This window comes from Musca autumnalis, unplaced genomic scaffold, assembly GCF_047663935.1.
Source record: "Musca autumnalis isolate F117 unplaced genomic scaffold, ASM4766393v1 scaffold_2, whole genome shotgun sequence".
Classification (NCBI taxonomy): Eukaryota; Metazoa; Arthropoda; class Insecta; order Diptera; family Muscidae; genus Musca; species Musca autumnalis.
In genome coordinates, this window is record NW_027411755.1 from 72,620,121 (window position 1) to 72,638,423 (window position 18,303).

An 18,303-nucleotide genomic window follows, 5' to 3' on the forward strand; every position below is an offset into this window, starting at 1 on the left:
TCTTTTGAAAATGTTCGTTCACGAATGACACAACTGTTTCTTGCTTGTTTGTGTGCTAATGGGGGTGGTTTTGTTTCTGAACGTAGTGGTAGTGGTTTTGATATGAAAGAACCAGATGAACGAATGATGCAATAGAAAGATATGACTGAGATGTGTTACTGAATGAGGTGAGTTACTGAGCGAGAGTAGCTCTCTGAATCATTGTTTGTTTTGTGTGTAAATTTGTGCTGCGTTTGTTTAGAGCAGCGACGACCACAGAAATACAACCAAAGCGAAGGCATGTATGAACGTATGAGTGAAAAAAGCAACAACCACATTATGTTTTTGTTTGTTTTCATTAATTTACACTGTACGTGAGAGAGAGAAGCAAATGCAAAAACAACTCAGTGGGCGCCCTCACTATACGATCTAAGCAAAGAAGCTCGACCCTGGTTTAGAGATTGACTGCAAAACCAATGCTGCTAATTTTGTAAGCAGCAATGACTCGTCCATCGGGGATCTAAATGAACGATATAAAAGAATGAGCTGGATACGGATCCGTTCATTCTTTTCACGGAATCGTTCCTTTGAGCCGGTTCGTTCATGAACGACGCAACTCTAATAATCTGATTATGCAAGCCAACAACAGATACGGTTTATTAATGACTGTTCATGCTTTGAAGCAGATAGATGATGGAGTGGGATGTCTACGATATTTTTAAATATGTAAAACACAGGTAACGTATACAAAATGATAGCGATTAAGAGGACGATGGTTGTTTTGTTTGGTTTTATTTAGATATTTTTTTTGACAAATAAATAGGAAACCAACGGAATGCTTGAGGGGACATGTAAATAGGTGAGATACCACAGGACATTTTTGGATGTTTTCGTTTAAGTTTTAGACAAAAATAATAACAGTAACTGTAAAGTATATTTTAATTGAACGACATTAAATGTTAATAGTAATGTATTTTTTATACTCATTGATTTAAGGCTAACGATGGTATATGAGTAAAAGTTAAAAAAATAGGTGAAGCCAAGGATTGCACTATTATAATTCGCGATATATTGTAGTATACCATAAACTATGACAATAATTGGACCAAATGCAATGATTTTGAACAAAGCTCCAAAATGTGGCTAAAAAAGACATATCGACATTTCACAGTCGATATGTCTGAATAGCTGCCCAGCTAAGAGCTGTCCTAGAACTTTTGGTTTTTCAAACCCAAAATAAAAGTAGAAGAATACAAAATGAAGATTACACTTCTAATGTATCACTTTTCAAATTCTCCACTGCATCCATCTTTAATGGACGCTGATATTTTAAAGCCAGATTTTAGGTGTTTTTTTTGTATTTTTGATCTAAATACGGCGCGCATTCGGGTATTTCAAAGCCAATAATAAGATTAAAGAACTCGCGATGACGCATAATTTTATATGTATATTGACTATGTAGTCTATACAGCATCACAGTAATCTACTGCCACAATTTGTGTAAACTTCCACACAAGACCAACAATTTGTGCGATATTTTTTCTAAAAAACCTATTGTTGGCGTGATACCACTGAGAGTCGATAGCTCAGGAATGAAAAGAGAAGAAAATAAAAGCAAACAAAAACAAGTGTATCAGTTTTTTTTTCAATATTCATTGTTGGTATAGGGTTTCTTCGAATGAGAAACATTACCTTTTGTATGTGACGACTACGAAACAAATAGCAATAAAAGCGTAACTCCTTCGAAAGTTAAATAGCAAGTGTCGTTGCCAAGAGGGAGAAATAGCGATCAAAGAATAAGGTATCAAGAATAGAGCGAAACTCTCTTCTACAATCCGAACTAGGCGAATAAGGCTGCTGGAAGAAGTGTAGGGAAGATTTCCCCATAGGGCTAAAGGAGCGGTCAATTTGCGTGGGTAATTGGAACGCTGCAGAAGGGGAACCAATGTATCGAATATATACACTTGAGGATTTCGTGATTTACACGCATTTCTAAATGAATATTACCCGATAGAGTTTTATCTCAAGATGATACCCCATTTAAAGGACCCAAAATTTGTTTGAACGTTCTCCATATCTTCCGCTAAATGTTAGCGTGTAATTTAACTAAATTTAACTAAAAAAGAAAAATGACTTCGACCTATTTTCTTCAAATAACTCACAAAATAAATTTAAAATAAAATATAATTTAAAAAAAAAATAAGTTTCAGTGTTTTATTTAGAAATGCACTTAAAACTAGGAAATAATTTGTCGCTTAGCCTCAATAAATATATTCTTTCTCATGATGGAATCTCTCAAATAAAACGCTTGCCGTTTAATTTTGACACCATTTATAATTTAAAGGCAAGCGTTTTATTTGAGAGATTCCATCATGAGAAAGAATATATTTATTGAGGCTAAGCGACAAATTATTTCCTATATTATAAGTTTGTTTTGGTAAAAATTCATGGAAATATTCGTCGGAGACCCCCAATGCGGTATACCAATCTTCATATCTCGACGAGATAAAGCGATTTTGAGATGTGTGTCCGTCCGTCCATCCGTCCGCCTGTCCGTTATAAATTGTAATCAAACTCCAGGACGCAATTATGGACCGATCGTCACGAAATTTTGTATGGAGGTCGGGTTCAGACCAGAATAGACCCCTTTTTTTATTGGTAATGATCGTGAAGTATTTAGCGGGTGAAATGGACCAAAAACATAATATTTATCCAATTTTGTAGGGGAAATTTTAAATAAGGTAAGAGTATATGACAAAGAAGAAGCATGCAATTTGAGATGGCGATCGTATAATATTTAGAGGGTTAAATGGACCACAACTTTTGTATGAAAATTTTGAAAATTTTTAAAATACAGCTTATATCATTCTTTCTGGAAGAAACATTCCGGGCAAGTAACCTATACTTGAAAGAGGAACATTTGACCTTTCTATTGATGTCGATTGTGTTGGTGCACATGATAAGATAATAGAGTTACAGCTTAATATACCCAGTTATTTGTTTGTAGTGTAATCATAAAGACGACCTTTAGCAATTATAGCTCAATTATCACGAAATTCTGCACGAGGTAAGATTTTAGGTAGAAGAAGATGCCTAAAATGTTTGATGATGATCTGATACTATTTATCGTGTGAAATGGATCATTTCTTTTGTATGAAAAAAATATTTTTGGTCTATATTTTATTTCCTGGAGGGCATATACCCCTGATGCAAATTGCAATAACGTGTCTGCTAGATAATTGGCCTTCTGCCTAATATTTAATGGGTTTTGTGTAGAGAACCACATTTTCCCATTCCCAGTTTTTGCATTATTGCAAATTACATTTCGCCCTAGCGTATTAATTGTCCAATTGGATTTTTATACATACATTGCAGCATTGGTCGCTTTGCCACTTTTTCCAAAACGATTCCCCAGCCAGGCAGCATCAAATTTTCAACGAAGGCAATGTTGGCGACATTTTCTGAGCATTTCAGCCATGTAAAACTTCTTAGCACACGCCGTTCGGACTCGGAAATAAGCTGTGGGTCCCATATCATTGAGCGAATATAAATCGGGGTACACTCATTCATTGGTAGAGAGAAGTCTCTCTTGTCCTTTCTGGGATGTTTGTGAAACAATTATTATATTATTATTTAAGCTTGGTGTGATACGGTGCCAGAATCCACAAAGTTATTTCTTACAATATGTTTATTTGTTTCATAAAGAAATTTTGATTTGTGGAAAGCTAATTTCCAGGGGTAGTGGTGTAGGGTATAGCCTTGGCTTACTTGTTTATTTTATAATTACTGCTCCCTTTTTTATACATAGTAATTATTATTTTTGAGTAGTTTTAATATCCCTCCTTTGTTATATTAAAGCTATTTTTTATAATATTAAATTGAACATTATACTGTAGTATACAGCTTTAAGGTCGAAAGACTGGGCATATGAAATTGAAATAAATAAATATCCAATATCAAATTTCCTCAATATATATGTTTGTTTTCGCTATAATATGCAAACCGCTAAACAGATTTGTATAGTTTTGGTTTCATGTGAATCTTCGCGATGTTTAGATTACGTATTTATTATTTAAATATTTTTGAATTTAATTAAAACAAGTTGCAAACCACCAAATTTTTTCTTAATTTCCGCGAAAATTTACTACTTTTTCACTAAAGTTAAGGTACCTCAGTAAACATCTATATATAAAATAGAAAAATGTTTGTATGTTTGTTTTTTTTTGTTTGTTTGAATTTATAGACTCAAAAACCGCTGAACCGATCTTGCTGAAATTTTCAGGGTATATTACTACATCGCCTGAAAGTAACATAGGCTATAAAAAGTTTCGAAATTCCGCTCTGATCGGGAGATATAGCATCAGAATCGGAAGTACCTCCAAAAAATTTAAACTTTGTATGCAAATATCTATAGAACGGTTACAGATACAGACTCCAAATTTGAAATGTGTGATGGATTTTAGCCTAAAAATAAATGTGCCAAAATATATCGATATGGGTCCAGATTTGGATATAGCTCCCATATATATTTTCGTCCGATTTCAAGTATTTGATGTACCAAACACGCTATATATGTTCGATTTCAATGAAATTTGGAATGCGTGACGGAACGTGGCTTATAACAAAATGTGCCAAACTATATCGAAATCGGTTCAGATTTGGATATAGATCCCATATATATTTTCGTCCGATTTCAAGAATTTGATATACCAAACACGCTACATATGTCCGATTTCAATGAAATTTGGAATGTGTGACTAAATTGTTTGCAGAAATGAGCATGCCCAATTATGTTGAAATCGGTTCAGATTTGGATATAGCTCCTATATATATTTTCGGCCGATTTCATGTATTTGATGCAACCAACACACTATGTATGTCCAATTTCAATGAAATTTGGAATGTGTGACTAAATTTGTTGTAGAAATGAGTATGCCGAATTATATTGAAATCGGATCAGATTTGGATATAGCTCCTATATATATTTTCGGCCGATTTTATGTATTTGATGCACCCAACCCACTATGTATGTTCAATTTCAATGCAATTTGGAATGTGTAACTAAATTTGTTTTAGAAATGAGTATGCAATCGGTTCAGATTTGGATATAGCTGCATATATATTTTCGGCCGATTTCATGTATTTGATGCCCCAAACACGCTATATATGTCCAATGTGTAAATAAATTTGGTGTAGAAATAAGTATTGAAATCGGTGTTGATTTGGCTATAGCTCCCATATTTATTTCAATGAAATTTGTGCGGTATCTACGAGTATATCTATAACGGAGGAAAATGTTTGTACGTTTGTTTATTTGAAATTTATGGAATCAAAAACCGCTGAACCGATCTTCCTGAAACTTTCAGAGTATATTACCACATGACTTGAAATTTTCACAGGCTATATAAATCTTAAAAATTCCGCTGCGATCTGGAGATATAGCTTCAGGATCGGAAGTACCTCCAAAAACTGTAGACTTTGTATGCTGATATCTAACGAACGATTATCGATACAATCTGCAAATTTGGTATGTGTGACGGAATTTGGTCTACAAATAAATTTGCCAAAGTAATTTGAAATCGGCTCAGATTTGGATATATATTTTCGGCCGATTTAATGCATTTGATGCATGAAACACGTTTTGTATGCCTAATTCCAATGAAATTTGGAATGTGTGACGGAATTTATTGCAGAAATAAATGTTCCAAGCTATCGGTTCAGATTGGGATATAGCTCCGATATATATTTTCGGCCGATTTCATGTATTTTCTACACCAAACACGCCATGTATGTTCAATTTTGACGAAATTTGGAATCTTTGACGGAATTGATCCTAGAAATTAGTTTGCCAAATTATATTGAAATCGGATCAGATTTGGATATACCTCCAATATATATTTTTGGCCGATTTCATGTATTTTATGCAATAAACACCTTATGTTTGTCCAATTTCAATGAAATTTGAAATATGTGGCGGAAATTGATCTACAAAAAAATTTGTCAAATTATATTGAAATCGGTTCAGATTTACATATAGCTCCCATATATATTTTCGGCCGATTTCATGTATTTGATGCACCAAACACGCTATGTAAGCCCAATTTCAATGAAATTTGGAATATGTGGCGGGAATTGGTCTACAAAACAAATTGGTAAATTATATTGAAAGAATTTCAGTCAATAGAATTTCAGGAAATGCACGAATGTACAAATCCATTGATACTGTGGCAACTGAAGACGACGCGGTTAACTATCCAGTTGAATTCCTAAGTTCGTTGGGTCTTCAGGCTTTCCACCACATAATTTAGTGCTAAAAGTTGGTGTTCCTATTATTTTATTAAGAAACATAGGCCCACCTCGCCTTTGCAATGGTACAAGGTTAACAGTAAAATTATTACTGGGAAGTATATAGGTTCAGATGTACTTCTATCTCGAATTCCTCTAATAGCAACAGAAACGCCCTTCAATTTTAAAAGATTGCAGTTTCCTGTACGTTTGGCATTTGCAATGACTATAAATAAATCCCAAGGACAGACTCTTCGTGTATGCGGCCTAAATTTAGCATGTTCTTGCTTTTCTCATGGTCAGCTCTACGTTGCATGTTCACGTGTTGGTAGACCGGCCGATTTGTTTGTTTACGCTCCTGAAGGAAAAACAAAAAACATTGTATATCCAAAAGCATTACAATAAATACTTTACTTTAAATTTTTAATTTGATTTCTTTCTGATTTCAAAAAATCCGTATAATTTCAAATGCATATCAATCTAAAGGGTTGGCGAAGCGCACCGGGTTCAGCTAGTATATTATATATGAAGCCATAAATTAACAATGTTTCTCAATATTCTCATAATCAGAATTGAAACCACCATAACCTTTGCGCACAATAACCAAAATTATTATCTTGAACAGATTTGAGAATAGGATTTTTTTTAGCTTAAAAAAATTATTTTTTTTTCAAATGGAATATTAAAAAATTTTTACTTTTTTTCATATACCTATTGATACGATCATTAAATAAGACATAGTGGGACTGTCGGTCCCATGTAATACCGTAAATTACTGTTTTTGTGCTTAAACTTCCGTCAGATAAAAATAATTTTGTAATAATGTTTTTGTGTTTTACTCCTAAGTAAAAGTTTTGAAATTTCATTTCATTTCACCGACCTACTACTATCTGATCTCATTTACAATTGTAAGCTTCTCATATATTCCAAGCTCTAGCCTTAATTGTAATCTGTAGAGCAACGACAAGTTACTTGTACGAGGGCGGTTCGGAAACTTCTTAGCCTATCAATGAAAGAGAATATTTAGTTTTTCAAAAATATTTTTATTTTTCAATATAATCTCCTGAAACTTCAATACACTCAGACCAACGCTTTTCTAGCAATTCTATCCCTTGATTAAAATAGTTTTCCTCAAGGTCTTCAAAATAGTGGTTTACAACTGTAATTGCATTTTCATTTGAGGTAAAACGCTTGCCAGCAAGGAATTTTTTTAGATTTGGGAACAAGTAAAAGTCACTGGGAGCTAAAACAGGAGAATAAGGTGGGTGGTCAAGCAACTCGTACTTTAATTCGTTGATTTTGGCCATTGTTAAAACACTCTTGTGCGCTGGTGCGTTGTCTTGATGAAAAATTATTTTTTTGTGTTGTAAGCCAGGACGTTTTTCTCGAATGTGTACATTTAATTGATCCAAAAGGTTGCAATAGTACTCTGAATTTATTGTTTTACCCTTTTGCAGATAGTCAATCACCTTTGAATAACCTTTGAAGTCCCAAAAAACCGTTGCCATAACCTTACCAGCCGATTGAATTGTTTTTGCCTTCTTTGGGGCACTTCCTCCAGCTTCAGTCCATTGTTTGGATTGTTCTTTTGTCTCTGGAGTATAGTGGTGGATCCATGTCTCATCAACAGTTATCAAACGACGCTTAAAATCCATTTTTTTTTCGCTTAAAACGATCCAAACAAGCTTGAGAAATGTTCATTTTTATGCGTTTTTGATCGACTGTTAACAAATGCGGCACCCATCTTGCAGAAAGCTTTTTCATCTGTAGTTCTTGATGCAAAATTAAATGGACTCGATCATTTGAGATGCCCATGATATTAGCAATTTCACGCACTTTTATTCGTCGATCATTTAATACCATATCATGCACATTGGCTACAATTTCTGTTGTTGTTGCTGTTTTTGGACGTCCACTACGTGGTTTATCTTCAATGCTTGTACGACCACGTTTAAATTCAGCAACCCAATTTTTTACTGTTGCATATGAAGGAACACTTTCACCTAACACATTCACCATATCATTATGAATTTCTTGTCCCGATAAACCTTTTTTATGTAAATATTTAATGACAGCACGCATTTCTAATTTTTCCATTGTAAAAAAATTGCGGATGCGTCTTTTTTGAACACCTGTTTCTATATGAAGGAGTTGCCAGATCGAAACAAAATTTAACATGTGTTCATAACAGAGATGGAAGTTTCCAAAACACTTAAGTTTTTTCTGTTTATACCGCGCTTTTTGTGCTAGGCTAAGAAGTTTCCGAACTGCCCTCGTATATGGATCTGGAATGGAAAAATATACAAAAGATCTTTGGGAGATTGTAGGAATCAGGGGCTGTACCCGTTATACACCAAAGTATTTAGACACATGGAATTACAATGCTTCCGCGTACTAGGTCTTATTATGATCATCATCATTATGATCAGTTCATTGTAAAAGCATACAAAGCAACCGCTCTAGGGAAATGCCTCAGGAGAAAAGTCTAAGTGGAAAATGATATTAGAAAATGTTTTATACTTTTAAAATTTAAAAATCTACTTCAAGTGCGGATCGTTTTGAAATTTATTCTTATTTAGAACAAAGATTCCCTTAAGAAATAGTGTACAAAAACAACAACAGTAACAGCAGCGAGAGTGACAGGGCGAAGAGAAGAATATTACGTCGAATTAGATCTCTTCCTGCCGAGAATGAACCACCACAGTTAACAATGGATGATGCTGCCAATGCTATCAGGAACGCTAAATAATCCAAAGCGTTGGGCCCTGATGGAATCTCCATGGTAATGCTGAAGCAGCTGGATGAGCCGGGAATAGAGTATCTTACTAAAGTTCTCAACTTGTCGCTAGCCACCATCATTGTTCCCGAAATCTGGAAAATGGGCAGGCTGGTCCCACTACGGAAGCCAGGCAAGGATGACAGCAAAAGTGAATCGTAGAGGCCGATTTCCTTTTTGTCGCCCGTAGCAAAGACCCTTAGTCCTCCCCAGTATCAGAGATAGCTATCAAGGTGCCGATCAACAGCGCTGCACGCCACTACCACATATTTTTGTCAAGGACTCAACCAGAGACCGCCGTGTGATAGAACAGTGGTGGTGGCGCTTGACTTATTAAAAGCTTTCGATACAGTCAGCCACTCCACGCTGTTTGAGGACATTGAGCAGACAACCCTCCGGCCAAGCTTGAAACATTGGATAGTCAATTATATGTGTGGACGCCAGTCGTACGTGGAATTCAGGAACAAGAAGTCCAAACCCCGTAGAGTGAAACAGGGAGTTCCCCAAGGTGGGGTGATATCTCTGGAACTGTTTAACCTCTACCTCTCCTGTATTCTGTCCCCTCCAGACGGCATCAAGATCGTAACGTATGCGGATGATTGCACGATCCTGGCGTCAGGTACCTTCCCCGATGACATCTGTGAGAGACTGAACAACTGTATAACCGATCTTACCAAATTTTTCCACTTGAGGAATATGCAGATTTCCGGCACCAAATCTACAGCCACTCTGTTCACCACATGGACAGCTCAGTTTGGACGAGAGTTGAATGTCATGGTCGACGGTAGCAGACCGACCGGCTGACCACAAACTGCCCCAAAATCTTAGGGTTCACATTTAAGTCGTGCGCACACGTCACAGCTTTCTGCGAAAAAATGAAAGCAGGAACAAGGTCCTCAAGTCCCTAGCCGGCAGCACTTTGGGTGCAGATAAAGAAACCTTGTTGACCACATATAACGCGATAGGTCGGTCTCTAGTAAGCTATGCGCTCCAGTTTGATCCCCGAGATTATGTATTACGAATTGGAAAAAATTCAAACCTGTCAGAATTCCGCCCTGAGAACAGCAACAGGGTGCCTCCTCAAGTCTTCAGTGGACCATCCACATGAGGAGGCAAAGATTCTTCAGTAAAGCAACACAATGAGATGCTTTCGTTGCAGTACTTGCTTGGGTGTTACCGTGAGAGCCAATTCAACCATCTGCTGGCTAGGCCCGACACATTCAGGCATATCAGGAATGATATTCATGCTCTAGAGAGGGAGGTCCAACAATACAGGAGATAACCCCTAGATCAACAGGTATATCAAGCAGGTTTAATTAGTATTCACACGGATGCAGTTGCTAAGGCCATAAGCAAATATAGTGTAAACAAATTTCTCGGAGTACATTCAACATCTATCGCAGCTGAGAGCGTCAGCTGCCACGACAAACCAGAGTAGTTTTGGCTCAACTACGCTCGGGATATTGCAGTCGCCTAAATTCTTATTGGGCCGAAATCGATCGCGCCGTGCAAGACATCTGTCCAGTATGCGGCATGGGCGCGCGCGACGCAAAACACCTTTTCAACTGCCCGCCAAACCTACTCATCTAACTCCAGTGGATCTGTGGCTACATCCCATCATTTTCCCGGAACTGGAGATAGACCCAGAGCCAGATTGAACAGAAGAATGAACATACAAACATAATAATAAACACTGTTACAACAACAACAGCAAAATTGTGCAAAACTACTACACATTATGAGTATGTGTCTCTCAGCCGACATTCTGGGAGAACAAAGAAAAGCCGGTTCGAACTACCACAAAACATAGAGTGGATAATTTCGTCAAACAAACACACCCACACACAATTGCTACATAAACAACCACATTAGCAGCCAATTTGATGTATATTGTTAAAGTGGCCATACAATTGCCTATTGAGAAATTTATAAGAAGCAGATGGATGACAAGGAAAAACAGAACAATTGAAAAAAACATAGCAAGAATGTTTTCATAAAGTTTGTTATTCCAAAATTTTATACTGAGCACTCTAAGGCTAGGATATAGAAAGTAAAAGGGCTACTTGCCATCCGGCCTTTGTATTCTCTATTTCCAACTTAGTTGTGAAGCCATATATATTATTTGAGATTTGGAATTTTTGTTTTTTGTTTAAATGAACTGCTGGTTCTTCTAACAAAAACAACACTTTGTTTACTGATTAGTATAAAAGAAACTTTCATCCTGTTTTTATAAACTTTACCAGATGCGTTGATAGTTTATATTCTCATTGACGGTTGTGTCATGTTCTTATTATGCCCTCCACTATAGTATGAAGGGTATTATAAGCAAAGCGAAAAGGCAAAGACAGTGATATAAAAATAGAGTGGTCGATGAGACAAAAAAAAAAAGATGTGAATTTAAAGAAGGAAAGACCAAGTAAACGTATGGTTTGCATACTTACTCTATACTCAACTTATAGCACATATGTTCCGTGAAGGACCACCTCAGTAAATATCCATAGAGAATTCTGGTCGACGGTTCTATATAGTAAAATACAAATAATTTCCATATAATTAACAGATCAAATTAGCTTCGAATTCATACATAAGCAAATTTTACATTTGACTTCCATATGGTTCAAGTCCCGGACGCATTGCCCTTTTGTTTAATAATGGCAAATCGAAGTGGCAGTCTCTCAGATATGACCAGCATATCCAAATTTGATATTTTATAAAAATCAGATAGCATTTTTTGTGGCAAAATTGTTAATTTAAATTTATTTCCTACAAATTTAATAAAATGTAAGCTAAGCAATATGAAAACAACTACGATTTGCACTTTTCTTGCCTAACAATAAAACTAATTTACTGCAATAAATCTCAATGCTATTGATCTGCAATACGGTTTGAGGTTTTGTCTTCAAAGGCGAAGAAAAGAAAGCAAAAAATAAGAACTGAAATCAAATCCTGTAATAAAATTTAGTCCCAAGATAAAATGCTAATACAGATAGACAAAGAGACAGAAGGAAATAAGACAAATGTTGGCAATTAAAACAGGATATTAAAATCGTTGTTCAAGGAAGTTATTTTCCTTGGAAGGTTGCGGTATTGGAACGAGGAAATGTAGAAGAATTTAAAGTAAAAAATATGTTTGAATAAACTTACTTGTATTAAAAACTTATTACGAATAATCTATATAAAATTATGATTTCAGTGCTTAGAAAAAATATAGTAGCCTTAAAAATTTTTCATAGTCTAGCCAAAGTTGATAGAAACAGGACAGTTTTCTAAGTTTGTTTTACGCAAATATATACCATTTTATTCCGTAAAAGTTTTGTTGGTTTGCAAAATAGTTAGGGTCATCCCAGAGTAGTTGTTTTAATATTTTAATAAAACAACTTTATTTAAATAAACGACAAAAGTTTAAAGCTTTTGATGTCAGTAGCGTGGACTAATTTGTACCTTTTTTTAATTGTCTTATATGAGTTTTTTTCTCTTGAAACAAAGAAAAATATTTTGTTTTTCAAAATAGTCAGGCTTAATCCCATAGTCGTTGTTTTAATATTTTATTAAAACAACTTTAATTTATTAGTGGGAAAAATTTTTTCTAGCAATTGACACTTGGGTATAAAAAGTTTCTTGTTGAAAAACAAGAAATAAGGGAACTGATGAAGATCTGTGGCGAGATCTGAAACTATAGTATTCCCTGCCTTACCCCTTGGTAAACATCGCCAATTTTTTCCCACTAATAAATTAAAGTTGTTTTAATAAAATATTAAAACAACGACTATGGGATTAAGCCTGACTATTTTGAAAAACAAAATAGAAGTCGTCATCCCAAACAAAAAACGCCAACCCTCCTACAAAGAAAAATATGTAAATTATTTTTGAATTTTTTTGTTTTTCTTGCAGTTTTTTAACGTGAAGTGAAAACAAAAATGGAAAACCCTGTAGAGTACATCATAAATGGAACAAACAATGTCCCCACACAAAGCACAAAAGGATTCCTTGCACAAAGATTCATGATGTGTCGCAGGAGACACTTTAGTGTTGTAGTTTGAGAAAAGGGTGGTTGATTGTGTGAAAAGTTGTCACCAACACAAAACAAGAGTAGAAAAAAGAGTAATTCGAATTTTTATTAAAATCAAAGATGTTGATCAGATTATATGTAGAGGGTTAAATGGACCACAACTTTTGTGTGAAAAATTTTAAACTTTTCATTATACCGGGTAAGTAAGCTATACTTGGAAAAAGAACTGTTGACCTTTCTGTTAATGTCAATTACCCATGTGTACATGATCAGATAACAAACTTAGTTTAAGTTCGAAGATGGGTTATATCGGCCCACTCCTTCCGGTACCTCCTCCACAAAAGTTCTGAAATGTTCGGAAAATTTGTGCGCACGATAACTCTTGAAGGAATTAACCGATTTGGTCCATTCGTGAAATTTCTACCAGACTAAGATGAGATTCCAATATGGACTCAAACGGTCAACTCCTTCGGGTACCTCCCACACAAAATTTCAGAAAAGTTCAGTTTAGGACCTGCTATCTAATCGCTTTAATTTTGTTGTTGTAGCAGCATGTATTCACTGCCCCCTATACGACGGTATAAGTTTCGTCAGGGGCAAGTTCGTACTTCCTGAGAAAACAACCTGAAGGTACAAAAAACTTCTATGACACCGTGGGTAGTGGTTGGAGCGCAAGCCAACTTTCGAACGCATCTGCCGACTCGGTCCAAAATGTGGCATTCGTAATATTTTGTGCATATTTAGTTTAAGTTCAAAGATAAGCCATAACGGTCCACCCCTTCAGGTACCTTCCCCACAAAAGTTCAAAAATGTTCGGAAAAATTGTGCGCACTATAACTCTTGATGGGAGTGACCGATTTGGTCCATACTTTACACATCCTAATATATCTACCAGATATATATCAGGTTCGAATATGGACTATATTTGTCAACTCTTTTGGCACCATATATTGTAGCTGGAGTGCTCCAACCGAATACTGCGTTCGTCCACACTTTGGATATTGTAATATTTCTTCGAATATAAGATGAAATTCTAAGGTGGTGCTTATAGGTCCATTCCTTCCGGAACCTCACAAAATTACGAAAATATTCGCTAAAATTGTACGCGCGATTTCTCATAGATGCCGATTTGGTACAAACTTTGTATCTCTAAATATTGTCGAAATTTAGTTTATGTTCAAATTTAAGTTCAACATTTTTGTGTGGTTAAGGGTCTGTTCAAAGATCCTTTGGACATTTTTACCGAAGGTTTTCCTAGTGGCCCTATTTACAGTGATATTGTGTTTTTCGTGGGCTAGTGTGATAAAAGAGCGCTAACTATAGATATCCCCGCAAATTTTTGAGCTTTAATCCTATCCATACTTTTGTCGCCCAATAGTTTGAAAACCCCCCAAAATATATAAGTTTTGGTTTTGGGGAAAAAGTATTTCAATCCACACAGGTTGAGGGTATATCTCTGTCGGCAAAGCCGACTGATATTTTTTACTTGTTAGTCAATATTTTAATTCGTGGAGGGCATATATAGGCAAAGTAGCCTACATATGGAAAAAGAACTGCTGACATTTCCCCTGATGCAAGTTGCAATACAGTGTCTGCCAGATAACGGGTCCACTGCCTAATATATAATGGGTTTTGTGTAAAGTACCACATTTCCCTTGTATTCTACAAACTGTCTCTATCATGACAGAGGAATTCCCAGTTGTTGCATTATTGAAGGGTTTAAATTCAAGGGTTTAAATTTATTTTTTTACTTGCTGATACATAATTTATATAAACTTATGCCATTTTTGAAGGATCAAAAATATTTCACTACTGCTCAATATGAACAGGAACACAGTTCCACAAAATTTTTTTCAGTGAAATGCACACTCAATACTTTTCAACCGCATTATCTTCTGCTGAGATCTTTATTTGTAAACACTAAACTAGCTTGATTTATGTTAATTAAGCAACGCATTTCTTGAAAGTAAATGCCCATTACAACCTAAATTAAGAAATGCATTTTTAAGTTGTTTTTTTATTTATATTTCTAACACTACCCATTACCATTGTGATTTATTTACTTTTTTATGCGAAGGTTAAATTAATTTCCACAATCTTCCTTGGACCGTGTAAGTCAACATCAAAATTCTCACAAACACTTCAGTTCGTAATAATAAAAACTATTTCAGTTACTACATATTTTTAAACTTATTTAAAAAAAATTATGTGATACAATGAATTTAATTTCATAACGGTCATACATAAAAACAACACTATTATATTATGACGAAGAAATATACTTCTTATTTCCCTTTAATTAAAAAATAAAACACATCTACTTTAATTTTGTTTGGCCGTTTTATTTTTAATCTCGAAAATCTTACCTCTCTTTGGTGAAAATAATATTCCAAAATTTGAAAAGTCCTGTTTTTAAATCTGTATTAAATTTTGTTCTTTCGATTATTCAAAATTAACTTAAATTTCACAATTGATTTATAAAATATATTTTCAATTTGTTTTCCTCAATTTTTATTTTGATTTTATTTTAAAACAATCAATTTTGCGCTTATTTTTAAATTTAAATACAATTTACTCTTTTCATAATTCACATAAGCACAAGAAAACACTCTTCTATAAATATCGATTTATATTTCCTCTTTGTAATTTATTTTCTTTTTTCAACAAATTCGAATTTCTCTTTAGCTGTTCTCGCTTGTTTCCACGTGTATTTGTTAACAAACGTTAGCGGCAACGAGTTAGCAACGAATGTCTATGGTGCCAAAGAAGCCAAATGTTTATATACAACACAAATCTATGATGATGACCGTTATTGTCGTCGTATCTGTCTACATTCGCCAATTCGTTAAAAGAAACCTTCGGCATTGTTAATAACGAACATCCTGTTGCTTTACCGTTTATCTAATGCGTGTGGGTGTTTGTATGTATGAGTGTTCCTTGTATATATGGTAAATTTCAAATTTCTTTTGCAATTCCATTGGAAGAAATGTTGAAAAATTTTTTGCGAGCACATCTGCAATTTTTGGAACATAGATTAAGAAAAAAGTCATGGTTTCAAATCTGTTCGGGTTCACAAAATTGGATGCTGCGCTCCAAAGTTATCGGAGGTTTTATTCCCTTATAAAGAACAAATATTTAAAAATTCCATTTTTGCTGTAATAAGAAAATGTATATATAAAGCGTTAACAGCATTTAATATCTATCTGTAGATGCCTAAAAAGTTACTAAATGTATTTCTATTTTCCCGGAAAATCAAGAAATACTGAAAAAATTTTGGAGTAAATTAAATTTATTCTAATTTAGAGTCCAAATAAAACTCGAAAAAAATAAATTAAAAATACGTACAGATTCTAGACAACGCGTAGAAAAATATGAGACCAAAATGTTAACGATAGGGTTTATAACTGTCATACTACAGCAACAACAAAAGACAAAAACTTATTGTTGGAATATTATTTTAAAAATATATTTTTTGTTTAATACGAAAAATAGAAAAAACATTTTTGGGAGTTATTCTACTAATTCGCTAAATTTCGATGCAAGGATTGACGGACTCCGCCGAAACTTCTTCACGGAAAATGCGATGACAAACCCGAAAGTGTATTTGCTTACTTTGATAAACAATAGAATTATGAAATAGAAAGTAATATTGAAATTACAACCAAAGAAAAAAACATAAAAGTTAAGAAACGTATAACTCGCGAATTCGTTAAAATCAGTTAGGCGCATGCGCTTTTCAGATACAGCGAGTGCATCTCTATCAATATGTAGCGATTTTTCCACTTTTCATTCAGCGGCCAAAGTGTGCTGTCAGCTGCATCTTACTGTTCAAAAAACCTTTATGTGGGTAAAAACTGCGCGATGTACATAAGATTATAAGGCGCATCCGATTTCAGTGACCGCCTATAAAAAATACGCCATTATAGCAAATTTTAAACAAATTCGTCAAGAACCGCGGATGTGCTACCAAATTCTATTTTATACGAAATGCGAATATTACTCCAGAATCTCGGTAATTTATGCCACACGGTTTTGAAAAATAATATAATCGCGTATAAAGGATTCCATTTATGCAAAAATAGCCAAAGAAAATCGCGGTTCAATGCGCGGAATCATCAAAATATAATTTTGCAGAATTTCATACTTTCAAGGTATCTATATCCGCCGTTTTAGTGGATGGATTTGAACGCGGAAGGGTTCATTAGATCCGGCGCGTAAAAAAACTAAAATCACGCGGGGTTCAAGGGTACCTGAGTCACAGTTGAAAATTTTGAAGCCAAAAAATAGGTTTTAAAAGAAAATTTACGCACCAAAATTTCGACTTTGGACTCCTATTACTAGGGAGCTGTATGAAGCACACTCATGAGATATACGTCAAACGACGTGAAATCACGAGTTCTACAATCCAATAAATAGTTTGGGTAATTATCTGGTTGCGCCCTCCAATTATAAGAAAAATTCAAAAAACCCAGATTTCAAAACTTCAAAATGTCAGCATCGATTTTAGGGGGATGCAGTGTATATATCGAAAAGTCATACATTAAAACCATGTTGCCCAAGGGGTATTCTTCAATTCTTTCTTTGAGCTCAGGTCTGAATTTTCCGTGGTTTAACCAGAAATCAAGAAAGAACACAAAAAAACTTGTAAACTTCAACACATTTTTACCCATTTTTTAATATTACCACCAACACAGCTTCCACATAAATTATTTGTTATGGCTCATTTTATGCGATCCGGCTAAAACACTTCAATTGATATAAATATATTCATATTGTATAAAATATATTGACAGTTAGCGACTTATTTAATGGTGAACCTCAACTTCAACTATTGTAAAACATTTTTGAATATTACCATATGTATGTAAATACAATGACAACAAATATCATTAAATGCTTAGTGAGTGGTTTATGTCTTGGCTAGAATCGAGGTGAAATTGCATTAGCAAATAGTGGGTGTCGAAGGAGGTGATTGTGGGTATTAAACCGGTGGTGGGAAAGTGGCGTTGTTTTCTTTTCATCGATGACGTCATTATTGCTATCCCTAACATCCGTTGTGGTCGTCCGTTTTGCAACTGTGCAAAATAAATAAATACCCCAATGTAATATCGGGTCATTTGTGACAATCTAAAAAAATAAAAATGGTGGCAGATGATTGCAAGCACAAATGACAACAATACCGGCAAGTAAATAAAAAAAAAATGGAATCTTCCCGTAAAATTTATTACCATTTCAGTTTTTTTCTGTAGAGATT

At 34.7% G+C, this 18,303-nt stretch overlaps 1 protein-coding gene across 1 annotated transcript in view; it reads right to left on the bottom strand.

Moving 5' to 3' along the window:
* Positions 1-15,805, bottom strand: part of LOC141394089 (short neuropeptide F-like) — a 251,317-nt gene extending 235,512 nt beyond the window's left edge. The window contains exon 1 of the mRNA XM_073967936.1: positions 15,416-15,805. The gene's annotated coding sequence lies outside the window, so the exon portion shown is untranslated. The remainder of the gene's footprint in view (positions 1-15,415) is intronic.
* Between the last annotated feature and the right edge of the window lie 2,498 nt (positions 15,806-18,303).